At 38.7% G+C, this 12,795-nt stretch overlaps 1 protein-coding gene and 1 long non-coding RNA gene across 2 annotated transcripts in view; one reads left to right on the top strand and one right to left on the bottom strand.

Moving 5' to 3' along the window:
* Positions 1 to 458: 458 nt before the first annotated feature.
* Positions 459 to 1,584, bottom strand: LOC138978925 (uncharacterized). The gene is made up of 2 exons (XR_011459848.1): positions 1,179 to 1,584; positions 459 to 900 (listed from the first exon to the last, which is right to left on the bottom strand). It is a non-coding gene; the product is annotated as an uncharacterized lncRNA (long non-coding RNA).
* A 558-nt stretch (positions 1,585 to 2,142) lies between these two features.
* The window catches only part of LOC138978924 (prolyl 4-hydroxylase subunit alpha-1-like), a gene marked incomplete at its 3' end in the record, with an annotated part of 21,990 nt that continues 11,337 nt past the window's right edge, over positions 2,143 to 12,795 (top strand). Inside the window, 1 exon segment of the mRNA XM_070351737.1 lies at positions 2,143 to 2,427.

Raw genomic sequence — 12,795 nt, 5'->3', positions numbered from 1 at the left:
TGCTTCCTTCTGCCTTTACACGGCAGAATTGTTTCTTGTTCACAAAAGCACTAATCAAAAAATTGCTCCAGGGGCTTGCAACGTAGTACAATATATTACCTTACTGGGAGAATGCAAGTTTCCAGTACAAAGGACTTAACATTTCTTACATACTGCTTGACTAAAATCTTTACAAACATTGACTATATTCTATACAAGAAACACTTAACAAAGGTAAAAGGAGAAACAGAACCTGTTAGTCGCCTCTTACGACATGCTGGGTAGCATCGGGTAAATTCTTTCTCGTCCCAACTGTTATGGAGTGGTATAGCCCGGTTTTTAGACAATCATAAATGCCTCTACACAACTCTATAAATTTAGTATTTGTTTACAGACTTGAATGTAATCTGAATAGTTGTCCGCTACCGTAGCTTACAAGGCACAAGCGCACACGCACTCACACACGCAAAAACCTGGTGTTAAATGGATCTTGACACTGCCAAGACTAATTATTATTAGTTTACAAAGCTTTTTACATCACAAAATCATTTCCGGCTTCGACCAGTACCCTAGGCCGACAACACCGCAAGAAACTCTACAGTCCAAGACGCAGACACCTTTTGGCTCAAACAAAGCAGCTTAACAGGTAAGACGAATAGGTATTCTACTGTACGTTACCCTACTGCCATCTTTCGGCTTTCAAGATGTTGGTATGGCTGTAAGTCCTTCAGACGACTGACAAGGGTGCACCAGTCCTCACGACACCGCAACCATTGCTTGACGTAGTCCTTGATCCTTCCAGTTCGTCTCGGCGGCTAACTGTAGAACCCTGCCAGCTCTCCATGCCATGGTCATGTACACCAAGCCGCAGTTGACTGGTTCAGTTCAGCCTCCGGCGATGAAAACCCTCCAGTTGGAACACTGTAAAGTTTATAGTCCATAAATCAACTTGTCTTTAGTTTCTTTCACTCGCACAATAAAAATACTCACTCGTCCAACATATTAAGCTGCATGAGCCAATATAATTATTTACACGTTAATTCCTGTTTTCTAAAGCCAAGAAAACGTTACGTAAAACCCTCACATGTTTAAGCAGTGTAGCACAATAGCTTAGGCCTACACAATAACGTTAAACACAGAAACAGTCACTCTTCACATACGACAACATGACATGAAAATATAACCGGTTTCAAACATACCTCAAAAGAGTGTAAAGCCAACATTTAGTACAGTCGCCGGCCTGGCATGAATATGAAAATGGAAGATATCATGTAAGCTGATAGGGAAAGTTCGTCAGTCTTCATCCTTCTTCAGTCAGATACCTAAAACAGGAGCCCGTCTGCTAAAGTGTTACGAAAAACATGAGTCGAGCTTGGCTCCTTGACGGCGACTGATTTTACAAAGTTGTTCTTGCTATGACATTGCCAGTGAGCTGTCGTCTGCATTACTTGCACGTGAAAAACCTTGTCAGTTACACAAAGGTTCAACTGCGGTCAACGCGACGGTATGCAGCCTATAGCCCTTTCCAATGTCTGACCATCGCTATAGTCTATTCTATTTACAACAATACACATTAGGCCAAAAATACGAGTAAACCGCTTCGTAACATCAACCAATATGGGACTCCCCCTAACCCGCTGGGGGCTTCAGGCGAATCGGCTAAGAAATGCTGAAGATGTAAGCGATCAAAAGCGTGACTGATGGGCGGACTGATAGCTTTAACAATTTTTGTTAAAATTAATTATATATTCAGTCACATCTGTTGAAAAATCGGTAATACATTTACTAGCCGGGTAAACCGCCTTTGAATTTCAATCCACCCCCACCTCCTCCTCGCAACCGCCCTTCCCCCTCCCCCCTTTCCCCTCCTCCTTCCCCTCCAACAAAACCTTCGAAGCGCAGCACATATGTGACCCTCCACCACGGAATGAGTCGCATGTCACCTTTGCATGATTTTTATATTTGTACATTTTCCTAAAGAGTTTGTTATGCTTTATCCAGTGGTGAAAACCGTTTTAGAAAAGAGCGAAAACTGTTTGGGTTATAAGCCTGTGACTAAGGTGACCCTCACACTGTTACCAGACACTCCCCGGACTTATATTAAGCTTAGCGCAGAACCGCGCGAGGTGACATGCGACTCATTTCGTGGTGGAGGCTCACATATTGTTCGTCGAATGGGCATTTCAGGCTGCATTGCAGCGCGAGCGGCCTTACAAACAACTTTCCTCTGCGAGATAGTTAGTGAAAGGAGAAATATTCGATTCTGATCCATACTGTGACGTTTGGAGAAACAACGTTCGGCGTTTGTTAGTGTGCAGTAAAAACGTCGTAACAGCTACAACAGCCACAACGACAGCAGCGTAGATCGACGACAAACCTATAACCACCACCACCACCACCACCACCACTTCTTTGTGTTGAGTTGCCCTTGTTACAAGCACTCACAAGGTAAGCTACGAATTGCGGTATGAACAGGCAACATGTTTTGTTGTTGTTGTTGTTGTTGTTGTTGTTGTTGTTGTTGTTGTTGGTGGTGGTGTTTCTTTTTATATTTAGTCAAGTTTTGACTAAATATTTTAACATCGAGGGGGAATCGAAACGAGGGTCGTGGTGTATGTGCGTGTGTGTGTGTGTGTGTGTGTGTGTCTGTGTGTGTGTGTGTGTGTGTGTGTGTGTGTGTGTGTGTGTGTGTGTAGAGCGATTCAGACTAAACTACTGGACCGATCTTTATGAAATTTGACATGAGAGTTCCTGGGTATGAAATCCCCGAACGTTTTTTTCCTTTTTTTGATAAATGTCTTTGATGACGTCATATCCGGCTTTTCGTGAAAGTTGAGGCGGCACTGTCACGCCCTCATTTTTCAACCAAATTTGTTGAAATTTTGGTCAAGTAATCTTCGACAAAGCCCGGACTTCGGTATTGCATTTCAGCTTGGTGGCTTAAAAATTAATTAATGACTTTGGTCATTAAAAATCAGAAAATTGTAAAAAAAAATAAAAATTTATAAAACGATCCAAATTTACGTTTATCTTATTCTCCATCATTTTCTGATTCCCAAAACATATAAATATGTTATATTCGGATTAAAAACAAGCTCTGAAAATTAAATATATAAAAATTATTATCAAAATTAAATTGTCGAAATCAATTTAAAAACACTTTCATCTTATTCCTTGTCGGTTCCTGATTCCAAAAACATATAGATATGATATGTTTGGATTAAAAACACGCTCAGAAAGTTAAAACAAAGAGAGGTACAGAAAAGCGTGCTATCCTTCTTAGCGCAACTACTACCCCGCTCTTCTTGTCAATTTCACTGCCTTTGCCATGAGCGGTGGACTGACGATGCTACGAGTATACGGTCTTGCTGAAAAATGGCATTGCGTTCAGTTTCATTCTGTGAGTTCGACAGCTACTTGACTAAATATTGTATTTTCGCCTTACGCGACTTGTTATATTTAGTCAAGTTTTGATTAAATATTTTAACGTAGAGGGGGGAATCGAGACGAGGGTCGTGGTGTATGTGTGTGTGTGTGTGTGTGTGTGTCTGTCTGTCTGTCTGTCTGTCTGTCTGTCTGTCTGTCTGTGTGTGTAGAGCGATTCAGACCAAACTACTGGACCGATCTTTATGAAATTTGACATGAGAGTTCCTGGGATTGATATCCCCGAACGTTTTTTTCATTTTTTTGATAAATGTCTTTGATGACGTCATATCCGGCTTTTCGTGAAAGTTGAGGCGGCACTGTCACGCTCTCATTTTTCAACCAAATTGGTTGAAATTTTGGTCAAGTAATCTTCGACGAAGCCCGGACTTCGGTATTGCATTTCAGCTTGGTGGCTTAAAAATTAATTAATGACTTTGGTCATTAAAAATCGGAAAATTGTAAAAAAAAATGTTTTTATATAAAACGATTCAAATTTACGTTCATCTTATTTCCCATCATTTGCTGATTTCAAAAACATATAAATATGTTATATTTGGATTAAAAACAAGCTCTGAAAATTAAAAATATAAAAAAATTATGATCAAAATTAAATTTCCGAAATCGTTTTAAAAACTATTTCATCTTATTCCTTGTCGGTTCCTGATTCCAAAAACATATAGATATGATATGTTTGGATTAAAAACACGTTCAGAAAGTTAAAACGAAGAGAGGTACAGTAAAGCGTGCTATGAAGCACAGCGCAACCGCTACCGCGCCAAACAGGCTCGTCACTTTCACTGCCTTTTGCACTAGCGGCGGACTACGTTCAGTTTCATTCTGTGAGTTCCACAGCTTGACTAAATGTAGTAATTTCGCCTTACGCGACTTGTTTATATTTAGTCAAGTTTTGACTAAATATTTTAACGTAGAGGGGGGAATCGAGACGAGGGTCGTGGTGTATGTGTGTGTGTGTGTGTGCTGTCTGTCTGTCTGTCTGTGTGTGTGTGTAGAGCGATTCAGACCAAACTACTGAACCGATCTTTATGAAATTGTACATGAGAGTTCCTGGGATTGATATCCCCGAACGTTTTTTTCTTTTCTTTGATAAATGTCTTTGATGACGTCATATCCGGCTTTTCGTGAAAGTTGAGGCGGCACTGTCACGCTCTCATTTTTCAACCAAATTGGTTGAAATTTTGGTCAAGTAATTTTCGACGAAGCCCGGACTTCGGTATTGCATTTCAGCTTGGTGGCTTAAAAATTAATTAATGACTTTGGTCATTAAAAATCGGAAAATTGTAAAAAAGAATAAACATTTATAAAACGATCCCAATTTACGTTCATCTTATTCTCCATCATTTTCTGATTCCAAAAACATATAAATATGTTATATTTGGATTAAAAACAAGCTCTGAAAATTAAATATATAAAAATTATTATCAAAATTAAATTGTCGAAATCAATTTAAAAACACTTTCATCTTATTCCTTGTCGGTTCCTGATTCCAAAAACATATAGATATGATATGTTTGGATTAAAAACACGCTCAGAAAGTTAAAACAAAGAGAGGTACAGAAAAGCGTGCTATCCTTCTTAGCGCAACTACTACCCCGCTCTTCTTGTCAATTTCACTGCCTTTGCCATGAGCGGTGGACTGACGATGCTACGAGTATACGGTCTTGCTGAAAAATGGCATTGCGTTCAGTTTCATTCTGTGAGTTCGACAGCTACTTGACTAAATGTTGTATTTTCGCCTTACGCGACTTGTTGTTCTTATTGTTGCTGAATTATCATTTTATTAGAACGTCAGAGGTACCTTCCTTTTCATGTACTTATTATATGTACACCGTACCACCTAAGTTTCGTTCAAGCTTTGTTCCAGGGATACGATCATTTGTTTTACTTGGAAGCATGCCAACTATCAACTACTGCCTTCATTCTGCGCGGAATAGAAATGTGTTGTAGAATTAATTGTTGCTAATAATACCTATGTCAATCTACACAACAAAATCAACACATCACACACACAAACACACACTCACACACTCACACACACACACACACACACACACACACACACACACACACACATGTACACACACACACACACGCACACGCAGTACGCACACACACACACACACACACACACACACACACACACACACACACACACACACGCACGCACACATGTACATACACACACACACACATGTACACACACACACACACACGCACACACGCACACACGACACACACACACACACACACACACACACACACACACACACACACACACACACACACACACACACAGGAGAACAACTATTTTGATCATCCATGTCATATAATCGATTGATAAATGCTCTTATTCCATGTGAAGCCTGGGCAAATTGGTTTGGCTTTACATTTTGGTAGTCCTTTCTTTCTTTATTTGGTGTTTAACGTCGTTTTCAACCACGAATCTTTAGGTTATACAATACAATACAATACAATACAATAACTTTATTAATCTCTAAAAGAGAAATTGCATTGCTGAGCTTTTGTGTCCGTAATAAAACATACATAAAACATTCAAAAATAAACATTTGTTCTTTGTCATTCATACATTCTTGTGTTCTTATACATTTCTTCAATTCATACATCAATATTCTATCATAATTATGTACATACATTTATTCTCTTTTAACAGTCTGTCTTCAAACGCAATATCGCGACGGTTGGTAGTCCTGAACAAGAGTATTGTTAAACAGAAAAAAAGCTCGTTATTTCACTGATGCCAAATTTATTTCAATACGTCTACGTGTTTACCAGGGCTTTTTTGGCCGTATTCAATATGCACGTAGATATAGATAGGCAAAGAAGATACATTGAATATCCACGTACATATATATATAGGCAAAGAAGGTACATTCAAGATGCACGTAGATAGGCAAAGAAGGTACATTCAATATGCACGTAGATAGGCATAGATTGATTCATAAAAGTATTATCAATGTATATATATAGATAATACCCAGGTTGTTGGTTTTGTGTGTGTGTGTTGAGGGCTGGTCGTGTGTGTGTTGAGGGCTGGTCGTGTGTGTGTTGAGGGCTGGTCGTGTGTGTGTTGAGGGCTGGTCGTGTGTGTGTTGAGGGCTGGTCGTGTGTGTGTTGAGGGCTGGTCGTGTGTGTGTTGAGGGCTGGTCGTGTGCCTCACAGTGGACCCCAACCCTTTTAAGACCGCCACAAATCTGAGAAATCAAGGTCTTAACAAGAGGCGAAGCCTTCAAGGCTCACGTAAGAAATCGACAAACAGTAACACAAACTCAATCACTTCGTCACACATACACACACACAGACACACACAGTAAGCGGCATAGGTGACACTGTGCAAGAAAGCGAGACACTAGATCTAGATCTGAATGGCCGATTTCGAAGAAAAAACTAGTCTCGGCCCGCTCAAAATAACAATGACCGAGACTTTCAGTAATTCCTTCGCGTGACGTCTAACCCTCTTACGTCATAATGTGACGTCTTCAAATGTTGTGACGTCTTCAAATGTTAAAGTTTCTACCACAGACATACATACATACATACGCACGCACGCACGCACGCACAGACAGACAGACAAAAGTTAGCATCGCATAGGCTACACTGTCTTACGTGAGCCAAAAACGAGGGAGTAGTAAAATGGGGGTCATTTACAGACTTTATAAACACAAAGTCTGAGAAAACAGGGTCGTTAAAGGGAGGAAGTCTTAAAAAAAGGGGGGGGGGGGGGTTCACTGTATTAAAGCCTGGCAATATCTGACATGGATAGTCGATTTGTTTATGGGGGAAAGGACTGCGCCTTTCAGCTTCCATTTACACATTCACATTCCCGCACAACCAAGCCAAACAAACTTGAGCCTGAATACAATGCTGCCTATTGCTTTCCATTTTGCTGTACTGCTAGTTGTTGGACGAATGGTGCGTCTTCTTATGTCTTGAGTATTTGCCTCCGTCAAAGGGAAATGTGGAGAGTGCGGAGTAGTCTCTCTTGCTTTGTGTAGGATTTTGACAATTTTATTTTATTTGTATTTTCTGTCATGCATGTCACCCTTCAATTATTTTATCCATTGGTGTTTGTGTCTTTTTCGTGCGCGAGAGAGAGAGAGAGAGAGAGAGAGAGAGAGAGAGAGAGAGAGAGAGAGAGAGAGAGAGAGAGAGAGAGACGCAGACGCAGATGCAGACGCAGATAATTTATTCAATAGGCCATAGCCCCTTATGAATGATTGTGAACAAACGGTTCACGTTGCAAATAATATAACTCATCAGGTGCAAAAAAAGGTACAACATAATAGCATAATAATCGCACAACACCACAGAATAAAACATATATTACACGGTCTTTAACTACGAGGTTACAACATCTCTTAATTTCAAGGCTTTATACAAATACAGGGATACATTTCTGATAACAGTTTCTTGAGGTGAGGCCAGGAGCAGGCTAAGTCTAAAAGTGCTTGGGTTTTTATAATATTTAAATGGGATAAATTTTTCTCTTAATCTGTTTAAGTATGGACAACACAAAACAAAATGGACTTCATCTTCTTGCTTTTCTTTACAAAGGGGACACATCAAATGATCGGCATTATGTTTTTTATATCGGTTAGAATGCACAGACATTTTTGAAATACCTAATCGAAACCTAGTCATAATAAACTTTAGATGTCTATCCATATTCAACAAAAGATAGGGTAAAATGTCATGTACAGTACAAAATGTCCGATAAACAGCAAATCTATATCTATTTTGTATATGATAATCCCACTCTTGCCATCTGCAATCGACCAACCTTTCCCTAAAAACACACACAAAATCTTTTTCATTAACCACGCCCTGATTCAACCACACAAAACCAAAACCATACTCATACAATTTACAACGGACACTTGAGGCCCAGTTCTTTTTGCCACTCTCATCTATTTTATACAACATTTCATATGATTTACGAGGAAGTCTGTGCGCCTCCATGTTTAACAGTTTCAACCAATAGCTTACGCATCTTAAAATAGAATTCAAATATATTGGATATCTGTTTGTCTCGCCATATACTAGGTCATTAGGTGTTCGCATTCGGACTCCTAAGAACTTCTTAAATGCAAATAAATGAACTTGTTCACACTGCAGAGCAGCAGTCCCCATATCTCAGGACCATACTGTACTATCGGTTGTACATGGCAGTCAAACAACTTCAAAAAACATTCAAACTATTATTATTAAGCACAGATAATCTTTGTATAATACACATCAGAGCATTTTTGGCCCGGCTTGAGAGATCGCTACAGGCAGCAGTGAAACTGAGTCGAGTTGAAAATAATATTCCTAAATACTTATACACGTTTACAACAGGTAAAATATCTTCCCCATATGTCCACCTTTCCCTTGCACTCAAATATCCACCCTTCCTAAACACAATAATGTTACTTTTACTCATGTTTACCTTTAAATGAAGAGAGGACACTGCCCTGCGTAAATTATTTAACTGAGTCTGTAGACCCACAACAGTCTCTGATAACAACAATAAATCATCAGCAAGCAAAAGAATAAACAATTCCAAATAATCATCAGTAAATGTGGCACCATGTCTTCCATTCTCAATTATCTCAAGTGCTAACTCATTAATAAAGAGAGAAAATAAAACTGGGCTACAAACATCGCCCTGTTTAACACCAAATGTACAATTAATATAATCTGTAAACTTTGCTCCACATCTCACTTTTATTTTTACATTATCATACATACTCTTCACACACCTAAAGAGTTTCCCTTTTATACCATTTTTTAACAGAATTGGCCAGAGCAAAGCTCTGTTGATGGAATCAAACGCCTTCTCAAAATCAATAAAAGCAACATACAGCTTACGATTCAAAGAAAATTGTTTCTGTACAAAGGCCAAAAGTGTAAACATATGATCAATAGTGGAATAATTCTTCTTAAAACCAGCTTGATATTCCCCCGTACTGTTATTACATTCAATCCATTCTTGCAACCTGTTATTAATCACAGTACTATAGACCTTGCTACAAACAATACACAGCGAAATTCCACGATAATTATTTGAATCACTCACATCGCCTTTCTTAAACAAAGGGATAACAATAGACTCTGTCCAACTTTCAGGAAATACACCTTTGGAAAACAAAAATTCAAACAAGTGTACCAAAAAGTCAATCCCTGAAGAAAAAACATTTTTCAACAGTTCTCCTATTATTCCATCAGGCCCAGCAGACTTTTGAGGTTTTAACTTTCTCATTGCAATCAAAACTTCTTCTTTTAAAATAGGACGATTCAAAATACCTTCATCGTCTTCATATTCAATTTCTTCAGCCTCAATTACATCTTTTTCCAATAATACTTTGAAATGCTGAAACCAGGTATCAACTGGTATGTTGTTCTTTCTTTTTTTTTCGTTTTGAGGATAATTTATGCATTATATTCCAAAATTCATGTTGATCATTTATAGATTCAATCAGTTTTAGTAATGCCAAATCATTATACAATCTTTTCTTTCTTTCTAACATGTTTTTTATATTCCCGTCTGGCTAAACAATAAACATTGCGAGCGTGAATGTCTTCAGGCTGATTACATCTGCTTAACAATCTCCATACATTTTTTCGGGTTACTCTGCACTCTTGATCGAACCAATCATCCGGAGAGAGAGAGAGAAAGAGAGAGAGAGAGAGAGAGAGAGAGAGAGAGAGAGAGAGAGAGAGAGAGAGAGAGAGAATGACAATGACAATGACAATGACAAATTCTTTATTAACGAGGGTAATGGCATAAGCAAACAGGTGCTTTTTTACATCCAGCCCTCGCCCATGGGAGGGTTTAATCTAATGATACTACGTTTTAAAATGTTGGAATATCAATTAAAGAAGTAATAAAAACAAACGACAAACAAGCAAACGATTAACAGACTAAACAAACAAATATACATACAAACGAACATGACATATTATTGTCAAAGGTATAATGAAAACTGTTTCAAGCAACAAAAAACGTGTGAAACTTCGAGGGAAGAAAAAAAAATCCGTGAAACTGAGGAGTCAATGAAGCAACTACGTTGCAGGTAATAGCAATGTAGCATCGTTACATAAGTCATGTTATGACACTAATTAGGTACATCTATCTACTGAAACGTGTAAAAGGTACAAATAAGGCATCAACAATATAAACATGTTCAGGCTAAGTGAGAACGAAATGTGCCGTGTATAAGGAATAAGAAATATCTGTCTTTAAAAGTCTTGGCATTGACAGAATGTTTGAGACCGCTTGGAAGTGAATTCCAAAGATTAGTCCCCGAAAAGAGTAAGCTGGACTTAAAAAGATATATACGAGGCCGAGGAGCATACATTTTTGTCGGGTCTCTTAAATTGTGGGAAGTGAATTGAGAAGAAAGAGGTGCATGCGCTCTTCCAATTATGAGTTTATGCATCAAAACGCCTTTATTGTAAATGAGTCTTGATTTAGGAGGAAGAATGTTTAAAAGTTTATAGTCTTCGTTGGAAACCGAGACTTGTAATAAAATAACTTTGATTGCTCTTTTATGTATACTAAATAAAGGTTTCAGAGTTTTTGCACTCGCACAATCCCATAGTGTTGACGCATAATCAATGATCGATTGAATGTGAGCGTTGAAGAAAAGTTGCCTGCCATGCCTGTTCAAGAAGTGTTTTATTCTGGACAGCAAGTAAAGCCTCGTGGAGAGTATTTTACAAACTCCTGTAACGTGATCAGTCCACGATAAATCGTTATCAAGAATAACACCTAGAACTTTGTGTTTATTAACTTCTTCAACAATGTGATTATCAATCGTTAAAGGTGGAAGTTTAGATTTTAAGTTTTGGCGTTTTTGTCTGGTGGTAATAAGCATGCTTTTTGTTTTGTCTGGATTAAGAGCCATGTGGTTTAATTCGGTCCACGCTAAAAGCTCGTTAACACTTTATTGAAGTTGTTTTGACAATACCTTCACATTTGAGTGGGAATTGTGAATAGTGGTATCATCAGCGAAGAGTTCACAGTTACTGCTTATGTGTAGGGGAAGGTCATTAATGTAAATCGTAAAGAGAAGAGGGCCGAGTACAGATCCCTGAGGAATGCCATAACCTACCGACTGCATGCTAGACATAGAGCCGTTGGCGCACACAGCTTGTACTCGATCAGAAACAAAAGACTTGATTAACTATATTGTATCATTTCTAAGGCCGTACAGCGCGAGTTTCCTAAGAAGTAGGCCATGATGAATCACATCAAATGCTTTAGCAAAGTCAACGAAGAGAGCAGCACATAATTTGTCTTCGTTGATCTTGCTCAACCACTGATCAACTAAAGAAACAAGTGCTGTGTGGCATGAATGATGAGTTCTGAACCCGGACTGATTTGGGTGAAATAAAGCATTTTCGTTAAAATGTGACAGAATAAACTTGTTGATATGTTGTTCCAACGGCTTTGATAAAACCGATAAAATAGATATTGGCCTGTAATTGGAGGGTTCTGTTTTAGCCCCTGACTTAAAAAGTGGAATAACTTTAGCCTGCTTTAACACAACTGGAACATAATAACACTCGTCTATACAGAGAGAGAGAGAGAGAGAGAGAGAGAGAGAGAGAGAGAGAGAGAGAGAGAGAGAGAGAGAGAGAGAGAGAGAGAGAGAGAGAGAGAGAGAGAGAGAGAGACAGAGAGAGAGAGAGAGAGAGAGAGAGAGGGAGGAGGGAAGGGTGGGTTGTATGTCTGTGTTTGCAGTCCAATTGCGGTGTTAGCTCTAATTATTGAAGTTAACTATAGCGTTAGTTACAGCGAGAGGACTCATGACTCAGGACTCAGGAATGTTTTTATTTCAGGCCATAACCCATAAATAGGGTGATACGTACACCATTACAAATAGTAATGCATATAAAACATGTTAGGCGCACAGGCAATCTGCTATAATGGTCAATCATAATATATATGTATATCTGAAACTCATCCACGCACTTGCACTCTCATGCGCACTGTACTGATTCACAATCACCCGCACCTACGCAAACTGAACATCACATAATGATATACATTATACAGATTGTCACACACATAAAGTTGAGCGTGTGAAAAAATCCATCTGTCGAAAATACTTGTTTTCCTTGACAGGAACGTAATATAACTTTACACTTCCCGCAGCTCAACCCAAAACAACTTCTTTTCGTTTTTTGGCCTTAAAGATATAAATGGCTAAGCTCTTTACATGTTTAGAATTTTGTGACCGTACAAGTATTGGCAACCTAAATATACATGGTATTCTATAGTATTTATCAGTACTAAACTCTGCACGCAAGTCTTCATATGCTGGACAAACAAATACAAAATGAACATCGCTTTCAAGACATGTTTTG

The sequence above is a fragment of the Littorina saxatilis genome, linkage group LG10 (assembly GCF_037325665.1).
Source record: "Littorina saxatilis isolate snail1 linkage group LG10, US_GU_Lsax_2.0, whole genome shotgun sequence".
NCBI classification, from domain to species: domain Eukaryota; kingdom Metazoa; phylum Mollusca; class Gastropoda; order Littorinimorpha; family Littorinidae; genus Littorina; species Littorina saxatilis.
The sequence above is the reverse complement of the archived record's forward strand: the minus strand, read 5'-3'. Positions and strand labels throughout refer to the sequence as shown.